At 31.4% G+C, this 21050-nt stretch overlaps 4 non-coding genes across 4 annotated transcripts; all 4 read right to left on the reverse strand.

The window, feature by feature from the left end:
* Positions 1-2369: 2369 nt before the first annotated feature.
* On the reverse strand, positions 2370-2441 carry Trnae-uuc (transfer RNA glutamic acid (anticodon UUC)). The gene has a single exon. It is a non-coding gene; the product is annotated as a tRNA-Glu (tRNA).
* A 418-nt stretch (positions 2442-2859) lies between these two features.
* Trnae-cuc (transfer RNA glutamic acid (anticodon CUC)) lies at positions 2860-2931 on the reverse strand. Its single transcript has one exon. It is a non-coding gene; the product is annotated as a tRNA-Glu (tRNA).
* A 299-nt stretch (positions 2932-3230) lies between these two features.
* On the reverse strand, positions 3231-3302 carry Trnae-uuc (transfer RNA glutamic acid (anticodon UUC)). The gene has a single exon. It is a non-coding gene; the product is annotated as a tRNA-Glu (tRNA).
* A 3666-nt stretch (positions 3303-6968) lies between these two features.
* Trnae-uuc (transfer RNA glutamic acid (anticodon UUC)) lies at positions 6969-7040 on the reverse strand. The gene has a single exon. It is a non-coding gene; the product is annotated as a tRNA-Glu (tRNA).
* Positions 7041-21050: the final 14010 nt, after the last annotated feature.

Raw genomic sequence — 21050 nt, forward strand, 5'->3', positions numbered from 1 at the left:
TTAAAACAAACCTTTTATACCCGTATCATAACCAGCGGGTGCGATTTTCCGAAAAAAACAGCTTTGTGTCGTTGGATGCAAGAACGCATTAGGCAAGATGCACCGTTTATAAGAAAAATACTTTTCACCGATGAGGTTAATTTCTCTAGGGACGCAATTATGAACTTCCACAATAACCACATATGGCGTTATGAGAACCCACATGCTGTGGCAGAAAACCGTCATCAGCACCAGTTTTCACTTAATGTATGGGTCGGCATTATTGGAAACTTTCTCATCGGTCCATTTTTTTACCACTGAGTTGACTGCCTGACTGGACAAGTGTATCAAGAATTTTTTTAAAATGAATTACCAGCGATGCTAGAAGATGTCCCCATTCAGCTGAGACAGCAAATGTTTTTTTTTACATGACGGTGCTCCAGCCCATTTTAGTTTAGTGGCTCGGCAGGATTTGGATATTACGTATCCAAATCCTTGGATAGGTCGGGGAAGTATTCACCCTTGGCCCCTACGGTCTCCTGACTTAAATCCGCTGGATTTTTTTTTGTGGTGCCACCTCAAATCACTGGTTTATAGAAATCCAATTGATAATGTGGAGAAATTGCGTAATCGCATTATAACGTCTTCTGACATAATTCGGCAGACACCGGGAATTTTTGAACGTGTCCGCCAATCAATGCGACGTCGATTAGATGCTCGTATTAATGTTGGAGGAGCACACTTTGAACAACTTTTGTAAAAATAATAATATTACTTAAATAAATAATAAAAAATGAAATATTTTTTTATCACTTAAAAACTTGTATTTTAAATTAAAAATTGTAGAAGCAAAAGTTTTAAATCCTCAATTACAATTTTATTAAATTGGGCTGGCTTTTGTACTAAATTAATTAATAAAAATGTTATTATTTATTATTAAAATTGCAATAAACTAAAAAAAAAAACGAATAATTACTAGAACAAAGAAAGTCTAATCAAATCTGAGCAACATGTCCATGGTTTTTAATTTTTGTGCGAATTAATTTATGTTGATAAATGGCTCTGGATACGCAGACCCTGTCTTTACCAATCTTGGGACAAATATCTACAGGGGTATTAAGTTATCGAAAAAAAAATCATTTTTTTGTTAAAACTTTGCCACCCTGTAGCTCAAAATCTAAAAGGTTTAGGACTTATGTTTATAGGAACTTTTTTGCGAATTTTTGTCCAAAGAACACGTTCCTGAATTTTGTCGCAATATATAAAAAACACCCTGTACAGCAGGAAATTTGAAAGATAAGTATATTTTATTTATATTTTTAATTTAATTTAATTTTACTTTAATTACCGTAATAACGGCAGTAGATATAACTACCGAAAAATTGGTTCAAATTAGGTATTTTTAAAAAGTAGGTCTTCTCGTTGTTTTTATCATTTTTTAATGTTAATATTCATAATAAAGTTAGGTAGGATATTCAAAAGAAGAAACGAGCTCAGAGATTATAATACATTAAACCTCAGCTCCTAGGTATATAAAAAAAAATCAATTATACCTCAAGTAAATTATTGTATTTAAAACTTATTGAATTTAAATTAAATTAAGTATATCGAACGGTATCATTATAGATTTGAGTTCATATATTTTTTTAAATGCGTGAATAAGTCTATTTTCTTCTTCTTTTTAATTTTTAAGCGTGTGAGATAGTAATTTCTAAATTGATTTTTGCTATAAGTGATGTAATACCAAATAAAATAAGTAACTCATAATGCTATTGGCGTTAATAAAATTTTGAATTTGTCATAATCAAAGAAAGTATACTAGCCATACTTCTCTTTAGGAGAAAATTATTAATGATTATTAACAATAATATTTAGAATTTGTAAATCTCAGCAAACGTTTAGAGGCGCTTACTTTTTGTGTTTCAGTGTAGTTTTTCATATTCCATGCTTTATTAAGGTGATTCTGCTGAAGTTGATCGGATACTCGTAAGATAAAAAGCATTATTTCTGGCTGATCTTGTATATTCACTGATACAAACATTTAAGAGAATCTAATTAAAATTTATTAATAAAACAATAAATTTTAACATACTTTTTGAATTTAATTGAGTTTGACAATATACTATATTCTGTGGTAAACTAATTTAATTTTTTCTTATTTTTACCTCCCTTTACGCCTTTTTAAAAAAATAATCAAGAATTAAGCTTATTGTAAAGTAAATTATAAAAATTCTCAGTCATCAATCATCTAAGTCATTTTAAACAAACATTAGTCAGGGTAGTAATAAAAATAGGGTAGTAATATACGTAACGTAATAAAAGTAAACTATATTTAAAAATACTAATTACAAGATCTTAAAATATATGTGTGTAATAAAACCAAAAAGTGTTTCCGATACCGGGAATCGAACCCGAGCCTCCTGGGTGAAAGCCAGGTATCCTAGCCACTAGACCATATCGGATATATGATAAAGCTGGCAAAAGAAAGTTTTCGAAATTTTCAATTTTGTTTGATCTTTCATGTTATTTCATAAATAATTAAAAAAAAGTGTGGCAAAAATATTAAAACTTTAGAAATATTTAAGAAAGTTAAGTAAAACAGTCTTAAAATATGTATCAAATAAAAAATTAAAAGTTGCATATATTGAATAATTTTTCACGATATATATTACTTGTTTTTAATTGTTAAAATTATTTTGTTAAATTAATAAATGTCCAGAGTCAGGTATCCTAGTAACTAGACCATATCGCATTTATAAGAAAATGGTCAGAATAGAATTCTTGAAATTGTCATCTATAATAAGTATTATGTTTTATTTTAATTTAATGACATCAAATAAAAATACGTTAAAAATATTTGCCTCTTAAAATAAAATGTTATTCCGATACCGGGAATCGAACCCGAGCCTCCTGGGTGAGAGCCAGGTATCCTAGCCACTAGACCATATCGGATATTTTAGAAAGTTGGTAAAAGTAAGGTTTCGAATTTTTTAATTTCTTTATGTTTTTATTCGTTATTTTAATTTATAAATAGAAAAAATATAAAACATATGTATCAAATGTTTTATTTTGGATAATTTTGAGAATACAAGCTATTTTATTTAAAATTTTTGAAAATATTTCATCAAAACAATACAATTATTATAGAATAGATAGTAAACGTATTTAAACAGAATAAAGTTACAAAATACTATCAAAAATTTTATTTGAGAGAGGATTTTAAAATACTATTTTTTTTTAATAAAATGTTTTTCCGATACCGGGAATCGAACCCGAGCCTCCTGGGTGAAAGCCAGGTATCCTAGCCACTAGACCATATCGGATATATAAGAAAATTGACAAAAGTAGGGTTTCAAATTTTTAATTTTTTTTTCGGTTTTTATTTAAAGTTTTAAATTACAAATAGCAAAATATAAAATATTCATTCAAAAGTTGTGGTTCATTTTGATTTATTCTATGAATACGAAGTATTTTGTTTAAATTTGTTTTAAATATATTGTTAAAACAATACGTTTACAGAATATAGTTAATGTATTTAAACAAAATAAAGTTAAATAATATGAATCAAAAAATTTTATTAGAAAAAAGTTTCAATATAATAGTTCTTCTCCTTCTATTTCTTAGAGATCTGACGACCTGTTAATTCCGAAGTCTGTTCTCGTCCAATTGTCTTACATGGTTGCACCACTGCCTCTTAGTTATCTTCTCAATCTCACAATATCTTGTATTTCAGATTATTCTCTAATATCTGTGTTGCTTACTATTTCTCTCAAACAGGACAGATACGTTCTAAAGACGTATTTTGTACGTATTCCACGACATAATGTACGTACACAGTACGGACTCCAAAAGACGTTTTACATACTATAGACGTATATAAGTCCACTTTCCGGAGGATTCTACGTCATGTATACGTACTTTTAGGACATTTTATGTCATGTATTGGACATAATATGACCTATCTAGGATCTTTACACGACTTATTTTCTTGGGTACTAAAGTGTTTTCGAGGAAAAAAACTAAAAATATATTGATTATAAACAGAAAAAATAAACGTTTAGGAAAATACAAAAAAAAACATCATTTGTTTTTCGCAACTATTGTGAAATACAGTCTTTAATTTCCCTTGTGCTTCTAATTTCTGCTTGTAGTGCTACACCTTAAAATAATATTAAAAAAAAAGCAAGTGATCAATTAAATAATTCATTAGTGCTAAAATTAGAAAATATGCTTTTACCATGAATTGATCTAGTTCTAGATCGTTCCTATAACTGAGTGAACAGTAAAACTAAATTTAAATGTAATAAGAAAATGTTATTACAAGCCGAATACTTTGCTAAATCCAAAATTCACAGGAGTGTAAAACTATACAAAATACAACGTACACAAAATACAAAGCTATAGTCTAAGTTAGAAAGAGCCAACCGATACTAATATTGCGAATAGCCAAGCCGACTGAAAGGAGGGGGGTTCGTTCTCCAATCTGTCGCTTGTCTTAAACACTGTCAACAGTGTCAAGTTTGCTTTTCCCAATTAGCAATTTTTCGACGCGACAGCATTGCAAATTGCAACGCAACGTTGCATTGTTACGTTGTCTTAACCGTAGAGACAACCCCGTTTTAGAGATTTATTTGGTTATCTCAACGTTACGCAGTGACTACCCGTTAATTTTCTAAGCGCTTCTGCAACGTTTACAGTTACTAATTTTTGGACGGATGGACGCCATAACGACAGAAAAATTAATTACTTTTTTTACTATAAACTAATAGATAACTCCAGTAGGCCGCAACTCCAAAAATACAACCTTTTTAATAGATTTTTTTTGAAAATTTTATTTCCCTAATAACTCGAGTTGGAAAGGAACATTTTTTTTGTAAAATGTATTTAGAAGCACTTCCCATTGCCGGAAAAAGTGTTGTTGAACATTTTCAGTTTTAAAGGGCGATGGTTTATTCCAACTTGACTCGAAAGTCTCTATCCAGTCTTGCGGTATTTCTGCTGTATGCTTTTGATTCACTGCGGCGAAGTCCTTGTCGCATTCCATATATGAATGGCCTCGAATCGGAAATGTCATTTGAATAAAGTTCAAACGTTTCTGGAAATGTATAACATAATGCAAGTATCTAAACATAGTCCAGTTTTTATTTTGGCCTGAGCATGAGTCACAGAAAATGTTTAGTTTCCTCGTTTGCTGATTTAGATGATTGTACAGCATATGATGCAATAACGAACAAACATCCGAGCTTCCCTTTTTGCCTATTACTTCTGGATAAAATGTACTTAAAGTGTTTAAAGGTCCTCTGATAGATACGTTTTCTTGGACTTACTTAAGCTGTAATGGCTGCTACGGGATTTGAAAGACGAGATGTGCTGCTTTACACACGCAATGGTTTCCTTGGATAGAGCATGCTTTCTATTTCTGTGCTTACCTCTGTTGTCAACTGGAGAAACTTGCTTGGACACGCCGCCCACTTATTCCGTGAATTGACAGGAACGCTTTGAAGCATATCTGAACGTCAGAAGTAACACCGTCTTGCCCCAAGACTCTAACTCTATATTTGTATGATGACTGATTAAACTTAGTGACTTCATTTTGCGGTTTACGGGGTCGTCGTCACTGAATGGGCATTACAGAAATTAGTCCGGCAAGATACGAGTTCTGCTCATTGTATGATGATAAAGAATTATTTAATTCACGAAAAATTATACGACGCGTTTCTTCGTTTACAACAGAAAAATATTTCAAATTCTTACACACTTATTCTTTACAATCACTGCCAGTCTCATTAGATTTCAAGCGAAATTTCTTTGTAGCATCACAAATATGTCCATCTTTCTATTCTCCATAACCTCAAAAATGCACGTGTTTACAATATTTATCAGTTATCACTTACAACAACACAGTCGCACTGATTTAAAAGTGATATTTTTATAATATTATGAAGTAATATTTTTAAAGGCGCCATTCAATCCATATGGGACTCTCAGCGTTTTTTCCGCTGACACATGGACTTTCAGCGTTCTTTTCTAATACATCTAATTTTATTTCGTTTATAACTTTAGACTGTCATCTTTATTTCTTCTTATACTGTAACCCGACAAAATAAAGGCTGTAAGCATCGTTTTGCATTCAATACATTATTTTTCGTTAAATGTGGACTTTCATCGTTCTTCCCCCTGACTCTTCAATTATAAGCTGGCAAATAAACTATAGAGTACAGTTTGTTTTCTTTAATTTGTTTAATTATACTGTATCTGTTAGTGTTTGTCCCTTTGTAAAGCGCTGTTGTTCTTCAGCATTCTTAATTTGCGTTTCCTGTTTGTTTTTGAGAATACTCGTGAATAGTTTCAATGCTGTATTTAAAAGTGTTATTCCCCTATAGTAAATAAAGATATGACTAGTGTAATAAAGATTGCCAAGGTTGCTGCATTGCACCCTTAAGATTTTTTTAAAGGGGGTTTTGGAAACCTGGAAATACATGTATATCTATGGGTATTTCAATTAGAGATCATAAGCTGTACAGCTTGCATTTTTCGGATGACCAAGCAATACTTGCAGGTGATCAGGATGATATCCACTACATATTACGGAAAGCAGAACCATTAACCAAGTAACCCATTTTGGGGTTTTCACCCAACTTTTTTTTTTCACCCAACACCTTCCTTTACCTTTACGTAGTAGTGGAAGGTAAAGGAAGGTGTTTAGAAACAAGAGACACACAAATCGAAAATACTGACAGCTATAAATATCTCAATGTAAGCATTACAAATGATAATCGGAATATAAAGGAAATAGAACTTTGAATTGGACAAGGTAATTCAGCGATACGTCAACTAAATAGTATAATCTGGAATAGCCACATAACTTGGAATACAAAAATTAGGTTCGGAAAATATTAAGTAAGCACAAAAAGTATCATAGAATGCTTTTATATTAGTAATACTCATAGTAACCTAATACTATCTTTTAAAAATAACATAAAAAGTAATTCCGATACCGGGAATCGAACCCGAGCCTCCTGGGTGAAAGCCAGGTATCCTAGCCACTAGACCATATCGGATATATGAGAAATTTGGCAAAACAGAATCTTCCAGTATGTATTAATGTATAATTACCAAAAACAAACTAGAGTCAAGTTTGGATATACTAAATGTGATAAATGCAATGTGTTTAAATGTTTGATATATAATTCGACATTCATTATAGAAAAATTCAAATATTTTAATTTTTTAACATAAACTTATATGTATTTCTTATTTATGGGTCTTATACTTTACGTGTAAAAAAATGAGAATCTTTGTTATTTTCTTTGTGTTATATCATAAACTGGGAGAAAACTTACACTGACAATATATTATCTTAATCAGGTTTCTTCTTGTCTTTTTTTCATCATTCCTTACAGGTCAACCAATTTAATGTGGCCTCTGGGATTTAGAAAAAGTTTAAAATATTAATAATTTGTTTGTTTTTAAAAAATATTATTTGAGAATGCCATTGAAAAGTAAAATTTCAAAACAAATATTAATCGATTAAAGTTGTCAGATAATTAACAACATATTACAGTTTATGCAAGCAGAAGTAGTGACTGAAGAAGTTACACTTGCTCTTGAAAAGGTAATTTTAGATTTAATTTTGTTATTAAATATATCAAGTTATTTTGCATTTTTTAAATTCTTAACTATTATTGTGTTAGCTGTAATTAACTTTTAACACCAAATTCTGTTCAAATTTTTGATTATATTTGTAATTGTTGTGCATTTTCTTATTTAAGTTCTATTAAGAGAACAATATGACCCAAATGCTTTATAATAATAGGTAATTTTGTTCAATGTAGTCCCTACATATATTTTCATAAGATCAATGTTTAACATTCCTAATAAATACACTCATTTTTTTAAAAGGTAAAATAAAAATATTGTAGAACCACATTTATCTGATATTGTAGAACCACATTTTTGCTTATAGTAGGGATGCCGCTGACACTCGCTACGGTCCACGCGGCTTTTGCCTTGGCTAGAGCCGGACTTAAAAATTTTTTTAGATGTTATTATCTTGTAAAATAAAAATACCTACATAGTACAAATATTGATTTTTTAATATAAATAAAGTTCATACATTAACAAAATATTTAAACAAAAATAAACATCGCATTTCTACATCTAACAACGACGATATAGAATAATACGTGCAGGAAGTTAATTAGGTATGTGCCATAAATTTAAGAGACCATTCTTTGAGTAATTTTAAAACAAAAAGTTCATATAAACATATGTCCAGAAATTCTTCGTTCTCAATATACAGGGTGTTAAAATTTAACAACAACTAAAATATATGCCACTGACTTTTGTGCAATTTTTATTATGTTCTGTGGATTATACAAATAAAACTTTTCTGTCTCTTGAATTTTTTTCGTATCTTGCTTAGTTAATAATAAATTCCAAATGAAACTTTTCCCCAAATTCCTTGTGTGATCCAGGGATATGCAATTAAGTGGACTTTTTTTTTCTCGAAAAATAAGCGAGATACGAAAAAGTTGTATTTGTATTTGAGTAAATCAAATAACATATTAAAAATGGCACAAAATTGAGATGCCCCAATTTTTTTGCCACAAATATTTCTTCAGGTCCCGTTCGAGATTACACTGGACCTAATAAATTTAATCATGTTAGGGGTAAATTAGCTCCTTAATGTTATAAATAACACCGCCAGAGAACTTGCGGACCTATGTTCATATGAACTTTTTGTCTTAAAATTACTCAAACAATCGCCTGTTAAATAATTTATGGTACATACTTAATTAACACCCTGTATAGTAACGCTTTTAGATTAACATCTGACTACATAGTAGTTTAAGTTAACTAATTATACAAATAAAGTAATATATCAAAACAAATAGAAACTCTTAGGCCAATAAATAAAGACAAATAGTTGGCAACAATTCAAAACAATTCTAACATCTGCGAATTTTTGTTATATTATTAAGTACCAACTAAAGTAAAAGTATACAATTTTGCAACTCTTTTAAATATGGCAACACTGTTAAAATGGCAGAAATATAAATAATGTCCTTAAAAATCCAAAAAAAAAATATTACATTGCTGCAACTTTAATTGATGCTTAATTATGTTATTTAAGCCATACAGCCAAATTTGCAGCTATTAAAAACTTTGGCAAAGTCAATTATTTTGCTTCATTAATAATTTTTGACATACCCCTCTTTTAATACAAAAGTTTTTATAAAAAACGCTACGCTTTGTAAAAATGCTATTAAAATAGTCACTAAGTACGGGGCTGAACTAGGCGATACACCTATGAACACAGTTCGATAAACAGTGAGCTCGGCATCCGGAGAACATGGCTGCGGCATGGCTAAGGATGCTATTAGTTCGCTTACATTTTCGAGCGGAGTGAGACTGCTGGTTTCTTTATGCTGTGTTATTACTTTGTGATATACTAATTAAAGAAAGTATCAAACACATAATTGAGAATAGTAATTTAATAAAAAATGTAAATAAAAACTTATTTTATAGGTGCAAGAATGTGTCCGCAGCAACATGCATATCACTAAGAACTATTTGAAGGATTAAAAAGGAGGCGTAGCAAATTGACATAGACAGGACACTCAACCACATTTTCTACCCACAAAAAGAAAAACAAGAATAGATAAAACTTGACGGCGCAGATCTAGAAATTAACGAAGAACAATTATTAATCATCACGTAATTGAAAAGATGGTTTCCACAATAAGAACACTTCACAAAACGTTTGTAGACTAGAAATAAGACTCGCTAGAAAAAATGTAAAAAGACTCTGCGCAAAGAAATTTATAAACTTGGTTTTCGTCGGAGAAAATTCAGAAATAGTCGCAGTATACTAATGGAACATCAACCCACCAGATTCCTTCCTTCCTAGAGTTGAATTTCTGCAAAAATGCACTAAATTAGGGAAGATAAGACATTAGCATTTTGAGGGCACAATGAAATTAATAAGCAAACCACCACGTCTTATAAATATAAAAACGGCTCTGTTCCTAATGCATATATAAAGTGAAAAATCTACTAGCACAAGTGAATGGATGAGGAAAACTCAGATTCCAAGTTTAAAATGAAAAACTGTCTGATTATTAGGCATATACGATAAGGCACCAACTTCGTTGTCAAGGAAAGCAGAAATGCAAGCATGAATCGTTACGAGTCAGAGGAATACCTATGATGATAATATGTTAAGGCCGCAACTTCATAGTAGTTGAGGAGAGTAGTTGGAGTAAAACTCCATAAACTAAAATACATGAAATTTGAGATGAGATAAAATTTTTAACGCAGCAGGTCACGAGTTATTATGGTTACCTCAATATCATCTTGACTTAAACCCAATCGAGTGAAATCGATGTAGCCAAAAACGTAAGCTTGAATTTCAATGAGGTTATACATTATTATGGCAACTTTTTCAAAGAATTCTCCGAAGAAAGATGCAAAAAAGTCTCGGTGTGAGCGATTTAAAAGGTTTGAAAAAGAATGCATCTTAAAGTAATCAATAAAGGACTCAGTTGTTGAAGTGAACTAATTATTAATTTAGATGAAAAGAATAATGATAGAGACAGTGATACTAAAGCTGAAGAAGCGAATTATCTGCAATACAAAGCTTGGCGGTCAGATACGACAAAATCTACACTAATTTATTATAAATTACTATGAATATGCTATAAAACTTCTTTTAGACAACATTTTTTTTTGTAAACATTTTAAGTGTTTACAAATAATAGAACCAATACAAATCACATTTATAATGGGCCATATAAAAACCTAAAAAATAATATTTATCAAAAAAAACAACGTTTTGTATGTCAGTGTATTTTTTTTTAAATAATATTTACATTTTTATTTACCATCACAATAATAATTGAAGGGTACAGGGGAAAAACCAACATAGTTCAAAAATGAAAAAGAGGGCTTTTCACTTCCAGACTTGCTGGTTTCCTTGCATTTTATTTTAGCAAATCTTTAAGAGGAACAACAAATGAAGTTCTGAGATATTCAAAGATTTAAATATCCATTAAAAGGGAAAAACCAACATACTCTACATGAAACATGGGAATAACCAACACAGTCCACAGAATTCGTTATTACTCCCACTCAGGTTAGCTGTGACTCGGGTCAGCTGTATTTATTAGTAATTATTGTTTCGACACGTTTAGTGAAGCAAGATTATTAAGAAGTCTTCTGTATTCTTTAGTTCTAAGAGTCTTTCTTGAGAGTTTTACAGTTTAAAATATCTGACATTGACAAAGATACATGTGTTAATCAAGAAAAATCAACGAAAAACGTAAAAAAACATGACCGTCTTAGAGATGTTTTTTACGTTTTTTTTTTTGTTTTAAATTTGTCAGTACCCTTTTATAATCAGAGATCTAAATATTAACTTACTACAGCAAAGTATCTCTAGATCAAGATTTTATACTTTACTCCAGTCATTTAATTGAAATCAGCATATTACAGACCCCACTCGGATAAATTCGTTTAAATTATTAAAACAGTTTTTAGAAAGTAGGAAGGTAAAAACTAATGAAACAGTGAGTTCTAGACGTGTGGTGGAGTATGGTGTGCCTCAATGTACTGTGCTTGGGCCTCTTTTATTTACACTGTACATCAATGGTCTTTTTTCAGTTATCCTAAAAGATAGTTTTGCTGATGACACCTGCTTAATAAGAAGATAGCAGTTGGGAGGGAGTCAAAAATAAAGCTCAAAGAGTCATTAATATCGAGAGTAAAAAATTATTTGATTTCAGTCTGCTAACTTTAAATACCGACAAAACAAAATTTATGTATTATGCCAAAAATAATTCTAGTCTGCTAGGTTACACTACATTAAAAAATCATAACTTTGATTGCCAAAATTACAATTTTTGCCAGTGTAACACTAAAATTGATTGTGTCAATAGTGTAAAATATTTGGGAGTATTTTTTGACAACTTACTAAAATGGAATGTACATATTGATTACATAATTGGTAAAATACGTAAGTTGTTGTATAAGTTTTACATATTAAGGCATTCTTTGTTAAAAAAGACAATCTTGTCATTGTATAAAACCCTAGCGGAGTCTGTACTTGGTTATGGTATAAGTGTATAGGGTGCTTCTTATAGGTCTGTTCTTGATCCTCTTGTTATTGCTGAAAAAGCATTGTTGACAATTTGTTTATTTAAAAATAATTTGTAACCATCAACTGATTTGTTTAGTGATGCAGGAGTTTTTCAGTTGCATCACATTTATGTAAATTCAGTTACAAGACTTGACAAGACAAAAATAGCTAGAAGTAGACCAGTATTGACTTTGGCAACCAGGTTTCAAAGTAACAATCCTCTATCTTTTCCTAAAATAAATTTTACTTTTACTAAAAGATCGCTAATTTATACAGCTCCAAAAATTTACAATATGATGCCTCTTGATTTAAGAAATAAACCTTATGCCAGGATCAAGTATAGAATAAAAACTTGGATCATTCATATTAATATTGAGCAATTGTTTGGTTAATGTTAATTGTTGCTAGCTTGTAATCACTATACTGCTCACATAATATTAGATTTTATTTTGTCTGAACTGGATATATCTATATATTTTCAATGGGAACACGCACAAACTTAGTAGTTAATTGTGTTTCTAACTGTAATCTTAGTTACTTTGTATTATTGTTTTTTCGAAATTATTAATATTATTATAAATAATAATGGTCAAGCCAACACTCTTCTAGATGTAATAATATCAAATAGTAACTTTTTTTCCAAAACCACTAAAGCAATACCAATCTCAGACAAAGAATATTTGTCTAATCACTACCTAGTTTACAGTATTTTGATCTAATTGTTGAAGTAGGGTAAAGATATTTGAAATATAGAAACTATAAGGATCTCCATTATAACACCCTTGAATTAGATGCATATTGTTTGCTTTGGGAAGATATTTATCACGTGAGAGACGTTAATATAAAATTAGAATTATTTAACTTCAACATTTTAAATTTAATCAGTAAGCATGCTTCTATTATTTGGCAAAAAACTACTGAAGGAGAATATAGACCATGGATTACTCCTAATATTACATTGTTAATGAAATTGTGGGATAAAGCTCATAATAATTATCTGAAAGATAAAAGAGACTTACATTTACAATAATGTTGAGAACTGCAAAATTATACCAAACACGCCATTGTGCGGGGAAAAATTATATTAAAATTATTTCAATTCAGTCAATTTAAAAAAGGGAAGGATTTCTGGGCAACCGCAAAAAGACTTAACATTACTCAAGATTCAAAACCTGATGTTTCTCCTCACTTGGCTGATGTAACTAACATTAATAACTATTTTTCGAATTGTAACAATGGAGCTGAGATTTCCTCCCATGATAAAATTAAATTTTACACACAAAATATATATGAAAAAGTGACAAATAATTTATTTATAACATTATTCGACGAAACAAGTCTGTTAAAAATTGTAAATTCTATAAAAACAAATGCAGCCGGTAAAGATGCAATTTCTACACGTGATATTATACTTTGTTTTCCATTTTGTACAAAACTTCTTTTAAACATAATTAGTACTTGTATCTTAGAAAACGTATATCCAGATATATGGAAACAAACAATTATTATACCGTTACCTGAGATATCCAATCCTGTAAATCTTATGGATCTGAGACCAATTAGTATTTTACCTGCAGTTTCAAAAATATTAGAAAAACATATATCTAATCAATTAACCATTTTTTAAATCAATGATCGTAATTCCTGTTTGTCAGTCTGGTTTTCGAAAAAATTTCAGTACTATCAGACCTCTAGTAAAATTCATCAATGATATTAGAATTAATCTGGATAAAAAATAAAAAACATGCGTTGGACTTTTAGATTTTAGTAAGGCTTTTGATACTATTAATAATGAAATGCTTTTAGCCAAACTAACATATTTTGGATTATCTAAGGATGCAATCTATTTTTTTAAATCGTATCTTAAAAAAACCGAGCGCACTGTGTTTGTTTGAAAACAGAATTTGGCAATACCATCAAATCCAACTGTTTACCTATGAATGCAGGGGTACCACAGGGATCCATATTGGGGCCACTCCTTTTCTCTGTTTATGTAGCAGATAGGCGCAGTGACAAAACACAGCACAAAATACAGCAATACGCTAATGACTCTCAGATATACCTTTCTTTTTCTCCGAGTGATTTTCCCATATTTCAACAAACTTTTATTGAGGAAATTAACATGAATAATCAGTATGCGCAAAATCATAACTTAAGACTTAATGCAAACAAATCATCGATTATTCTTTTTGGTAACAATAAAAATCAAGCAACAGAATTATCTGACACTATTAATATTCAAATAAATGACACCTCTCTGCCAGTAGTTAATGAAGCGAAAAATTTGGGAATGTTTTTAGATAATGTCCTCTCATTTCAAACTCATATTAAACAAAAACTTGGTATAGTATATATGCATTTAAGGAAAATGAACTACTTCAAAAACTATTTGCCATCAAAAACTAAATATTATTTATGCAATTCTCTTGTTTTATCAATTTTCGACTATGGAGATATCGTTGATCATAATTCTCCTACACTAGGTAACTCTAAATCTATTCAAAAATTACAAAATACATGCATGCGTTTTTCATTTGATATAGCTTTCAGAAATCACATTACCCCACGTTTGAATAATAATGCGATTTTATCAATGTTTAATAAACGCAAATATCATATTTTTTTGTTTATATACCGAGTAATAAAAAGTGGAGATTTACCATATCTAAGGGCACTTTTTAGTGCTCATGACCATACTCACTCTACTAGAAATAAAGCTGATTTTAATATTCGATTACATAAATCAGCCAATTTTCAAAATTTTTTAGCTATTTTGCAATACAGATGTCAAACGGTCTTCCACATGATGTAAAATAAATGTCGCCTAACCTTTACAAGGACTTTATTAAATCGCGTTTTTTGGAGCAGCAAAGGAGATAATTTAAACTAATTTATTTAAAGCATGTTGATATATTTGTATTGCATATGCTTTAGCGGTTTAAAAAAGCTCCTCATAATTTAAATTATTTTTTACATTATTTATTTTTTGTTGTTGTTAATGTTCGCCGGTCTTATGCATATCTCGAGTTTCCACTAACAATTGAAATTTACATTTCATTACTTTATTTTTGCCTGGTTCTCGGTGTTCTTTTCTTACCTTTTGCACACATTTTTCTGTATTTCTTGCTCCCTTTTGCACCTCTTACCTTTAAGATGTATAGGTTTTCTTTCTAACTTACACTTATATATGTCAGAATTATATTTAATTTTATTTTTTAGTGTTAACCTGGTTCTAATATTTTATATTTGAACTATACCTCTATATTACTTGTTAAGTATTATTATAGAAAGCAGGGCTACTTCACACAAGGTTGTAGTCAAACGAGTCTTATGGATCGGTAATATAATCGCGAGGTGGTCCTTTTTTGTCATTTTTTTTATTATTATTGTGTTGTAACTATAACTCTGTATCTTGAGGACAAATAAAACAGTTTTGAAGTTTGCAAATGTTGCTAAAAAGCTAAAAGCCTCGACTTTTGAAACAGGAAAATACTGTCAATGCAAGCAGTATAAGTGCTTTCATGATATTTCTGTTGCTAAACAAAGGAATCTAATAAGACAGTTTAATAATATTGGCGGTGGTACTGATGCCCAAAACAGTTAGTCATTTGGACTTATCTCATTACGACCTGTGTTTTGATAAAGGCCAAGGAAAAACGAAGAAGATGTTACATTAAGCTCGTACAGCTACAAAGTATCAATTATCAGAAATGGCAGTGCAGTAGAGATACCAGTATGTTTTAAAGCGTTTCAGTCACTTTCTGGAATTAAAGCCTTCCTATTACATACTATCAAAATATCTTTAACAACTGGCAAGGTGCCGATCGATGGATGGACGAGGAAAATATACTAATAGACCTCATAAGATATCTTAACAAACTCGTGAACTGGTATTGCAGTTCTTTGGCTCATTAAAGGGACGTAAAGCACATTACAGTTTAAAGGAATCTAATAAAGTGTGCCTTTCGGAAAATATAAATGTTAAAAAGCTTCTTGAATTATTTTTGAATAAGCATCCCCATATTAAGATTTGTTATGTAATTTCAGGCATTTATTTGTATCAGGGTTTAACATTGCTTTCGGTTATCCACGAACTGAAACTGTGTGATAAGCAGAAAGCCAAAATTATTGAGCTGGACAGGAAAATTTCCGTTGCAAAAAGTAATGACAAAAAAGTAATGTTAGTGGTGGATATCAGGAAACTAGAAACTGAAAAGACACTCCATCTAAAAAATGCTGATTGGTTTTATGAATTAGAAAGGCGTGCAAAAACTGTAGCTAGAAAATTATCAACGCTAGAGAATATCGCTATAGACTTCGGAAAAAATCTCCCTACTCCAAATATAACTTCTGCTAAAGTACACTTTAGAAGACAACTCTCATTCTAAATTTGTAATGTTCATATTTGGCTAAATGGTGCTTCAATCATGTTTATAGACGACGAAACCATCGCAAAAAAGAGGTCAGATGACCTTGCCTCAATGCTCTATCATTTTTTTTAACACCTACCTGGATCTTGCTGTTAAAAAACTTTATGTGTTCGCCGACTTTTGCGGAGGACAAAACAAAAATCACACCATCGTCCAGTTCTTTTACTACGTAACTGCTACTCTAAAAAGATTTGACACAGTGATAATTACCTACCTAGTATGCGGCCATTCCTTCGTGGAGCCGGACAAAAACATGAGGTAAATCCCCAGAAGTGCAAAGGCTGAAACACCAGATGGCTGGAGAGAGGTTATAGAAACCGCCCGAACCAAGCTATATCCGTTTGTTGTTGTATCATATGCACAAATTATGTTTAAAGAGTGGGGTACATTTTTGTCCTCCAAGTTCTATAAAAAACGTTTTCATTTCCTATTCGGCAACTAAAGCAGTTATTGTTCTTTGAAACAAAAGGCAAAATCGTAGAACACAGGGAAACATACAGGGTGTATCAGGACTATGGGATCAAACTTCTGGGGGTTGTTCAGTGCAACAGAAGAATCCATTTGAGTATAGGAATCCATGTCCGGAAATGCGTCACTACGCCACTACGCCACTACGGCCCTAAGACCATAAAAACAATTGTTTAAAATCAACGCTTATCAATGTCATGTTTAAAAATTTTATAGCTTACAATTTTTAAACATTTATTGCTAATGGAAAACTTTACCAATCAAGAATTGGCGGATATGCATTTGTTTGGCATACGGAGCAACAAACTGCAATGCACGAGCAGCATCGCGGTTATATCATGAACGTTATCCCGTACGACAGCATCCTGGATACAAAAAGTTTATTGCGGTTCATCGGCGGCTCGCTGAGACAGGCATGTTTAAGAACGGTCGAATTTGAAGAAGAGGTGCTTCAGCGAGTTGCCGGTGAACCATCAAATAGCACACGTGACGTCACTAAGAATATGAATACGAGTAACGCTTCTGTCTGGCGGGTACTACACGAGCAACAACTCCATTCTTACCACTTCCAGAAAGTTCAAGGTATGACTACAGCCGATTATCATCCTAGAGTTTAATTTTGTTGATGGCTTCTGGATCACATCATTGCACAACCAAATTTTTTACGATATGTTTTGTGGACCGATAAAGCCTCTTTTACAAGAGACGGTATTTTTAATTGTAGGAATAGCCATGTTTGGGACGAAGAAAATCCTTATGCAATTTTTCCAAGAAAACATCAGAATCGTTGGTCTGTCAACGTATGGGCAGAGCGTTATGCGGCGGAGCGCCGGCTCACTTTGCTCTACAAGTACGCGTGTATTTGGCTCAGCGGTTTGGGCACCGTTGGATTGCCAGAGGTGGAGCAGTTTCTTGGCCTACTAGGTCACCCGATTTAACGTCGCTCGATTTTTTCTTGTGGGGACATGTAAAGTCTTTAGTCTACGAAACTCCAGTAGAATTAATTGGACGAATAACAGCAGCATTTGAAATCATTCAAAGCGAGGATCAAATTTTTAGTGTAGTCCGCCGAAATTCTGTGCGGCGTTTAAATCGGTGTATTGAGGTTGGAGGAAGATATTTTTAACAATTGTTGTGATGGTATCATATATAAAAGGTAAAAATAAATGCATCAGATCCTATTTAGGTAATTAATATTTTTTCTAAATTTAAACGCGTCTTAGGACCATAGTGGCGTAGTGACACATTTCCGGACATGGGTTCCTATACTCAAATGAATTCTACTGTTGCACTGAACAACCCCTAGGAGTTTGATCCCATAGTTCTGAAACACCCTGTATAACGGATCTTTCACTTCGTCCTTAGTAAAAGATCAACGGAAGAACTAGGAGAGGAAATCAAAGGTGCCGGATCTTCAAGAACCCAATCAGCTCTACTACACGTTTATATCTTTGCCAAAAGAAAAGTGTGCTAATCTAAAAGTTCTAATGAAATTCTGTGAAGAAGAGGGATCTAAAGAGTACTAGAGCCAATTTCTTTCTGATAATTAGACTGCATTACTATCTGAGCCCGATAATGTTCCCGCCGATCAAAGCGAGAGCCTTATGAAATAAAAAAAATAGAATAAAAATAAATGTTTTTATCTGTTCAGAGGAAAAACCAAGTCGGTCCACATTTTGTTTAAATATAAAATAACTAACTTCTTAATTAAAATACCATCATTATGGCTACTAAGAAAAAGTAAGAGTGATACTAAATATTTACAAATATTTTGCAAAAACGATTATAAAGTGTTGAATTTTTATCGCTTTAACTGTGGTTTTCTTTCTTCTGAAAAAATATAGTTTGTATACTTAGATGCCAATTCCCCTGCACCCTTCAATTATAGACGTAAACTCTTATGTTGTTTCTGTTAAATTAAGAAAAGAAGCTTTTAATGCTCAACCTATTTATGTCGAATCTTAAAGCAGTACAAAGACAGCAACATTTAGATTTTTTATTCTATGTTTCTACCGCACACGTACTTTCATTTGCGCATCTTAGAGGCCTTGTCTAAATGGTAAAGTAGTACTTATCCTCCTACCAAAACTTGAAAATCCTAAATCTTGTCTAAGGTTGCTCAAATTGTAAAGTAGTTTGTACATTTTCTAAACATTTTGTTAAAATAACATACTCATTTCTCATACAGTTAATTTTTTTTTTGAGTATTAGTAATTTTTTGATTATTTGTGTATTTTCAATCATGCGTTTAAAGGTGATTCATTTGCATCGAATTGATCTTGAAATTGATATTGAAAAAAAAATATCAGGGGGCAGAAAAAACCAATTAAAGAGCAAATTTAAATTTGCTTTAAAAATCACATCGGGGCAACTCTTTAGTAAAATAAGGGTCCTGTGTCCTTTATTTTATTTGTCTTACTTGCAAAATATCCGGAAGAACGGAATATCCGTTCAAAAATCATAAATAACAAGAAACCATATCAAAAGGCCTTTCCAGGGATTATAACCGATATATTGTCTGGATTTATAAAAAAGGTAGCCTCGCAGTCTACCAACAACAACCCACAAATCTTAAAAAGTCACCCAGAGAAGTCCGAAACATCTTAATCACCCAAAACGTAAATGGAATCCAAAACTGTCAAGAAATACATATATTTTTCACACGCCGCTTGACACGTTATTCACGCACAGTTGTTACACACGTTAAAGGGCGCACCGCCCTTAACCAAATTAAAAATTTTACGTCTTTATACAGCAAGAAGGCTATGTTCCCACCTGAATTGTAAACGTGTCACCTCAGAAATAAATATTTTGGAACCTACTATAATAAATCTAGTTACGTCTAACCAATATTTCTCTCCGCGCTGACTCGTTCATTCATTGCTTTCGCTTCATTCATCCTTTTAATTCTATGGTTTTCTTTTATCATTTCTTGCACAAAAGTACCAAGGGTTCTTTTAATTTAATGTTTTCTGTCAAATTTTATTTATTACTCATATCGAACCTCATACAACGGAAAATCTCAAACATTTCAGCAAGGCCTTTATATTGGAATAATGGATAATATATTATAGGGTACGCTTCAAGAAATGACTTCGATTAATAGATATTTTTAGTTTAAAGAATTTTAAAAATTGCACGATATACTTAGAGTTCTTTAGTTAAAAGAGAATTTTTATGATTATTATTAAGTAAATATTAAAATAATTAGTCCCTTATCATACAGAGTGCCTACGATTAAGTCGGCCCTATTGGAATCTTTGTTAATTTTTAAGATACTGGATCGGCTAAATTAGCAAACTAGTAAGATTTTCTTTGTTAATTAAAATAGCGAAAACAAACAAAAAATTGAACATCGCCATTTCGAGAAATGGTGAAAAATGTACTTCTGTTAAATGTAATCCCCTGTATATGTTTATTTAAATCAAAAGATGATAATTTTCTTAATTAAAAAGTTTATTTATGCTAATAGCCTAAACCTAAAAATAACAAAGCTCTAACGATATTAATCATTTTACCAAATAAGTTGGCTTTGAAACATAGGAAGAACATCAAGTAAACCTACTTAATTTACAATAAATGAGCAAAACACATCGCCATCTGATTCAATACATTACTGAGCACACTTAAGCATGCGTCTTGTAAGTTTGTAGTTCATCAACGGTTCTTATTTTTTTGATTCATTTCATTCTTTATGCAACCTCAAAAATAAAAGTCGAGAGGGGATATGGTCTAGTGACCTAGGTGGCCAATCAAGCAATGTGCCGCCAATATTTATCAGAAAATAGGCTATTAGGTAATATTCTTACATCATTTAGTTGATAGAGAGGTGCTCCATCCTGTTGGAAATAGATTTTTTGCCGTCTCTCCAAGTTAACATTTTTAAAATAATTTTCCGGCGCCCCAGGTCAACATTTCTCCTTCTGGTTAAAGTTGAAATTCTTTGTTGCATCCCTCAGTTGCATCCTTTATTTGAAAAATTACCTTTATCACTCTAAATTATACAGTTTAAAATATTATCATTTTCTTCATAT

This window comes from Anthonomus grandis, chromosome 4 (genome assembly GCF_022605725.1).
Source record: "Anthonomus grandis grandis chromosome 4, icAntGran1.3, whole genome shotgun sequence".
In the NCBI taxonomy this organism is placed as follows: Eukaryota; Metazoa; Arthropoda; class Insecta; order Coleoptera; family Curculionidae; genus Anthonomus; species Anthonomus grandis.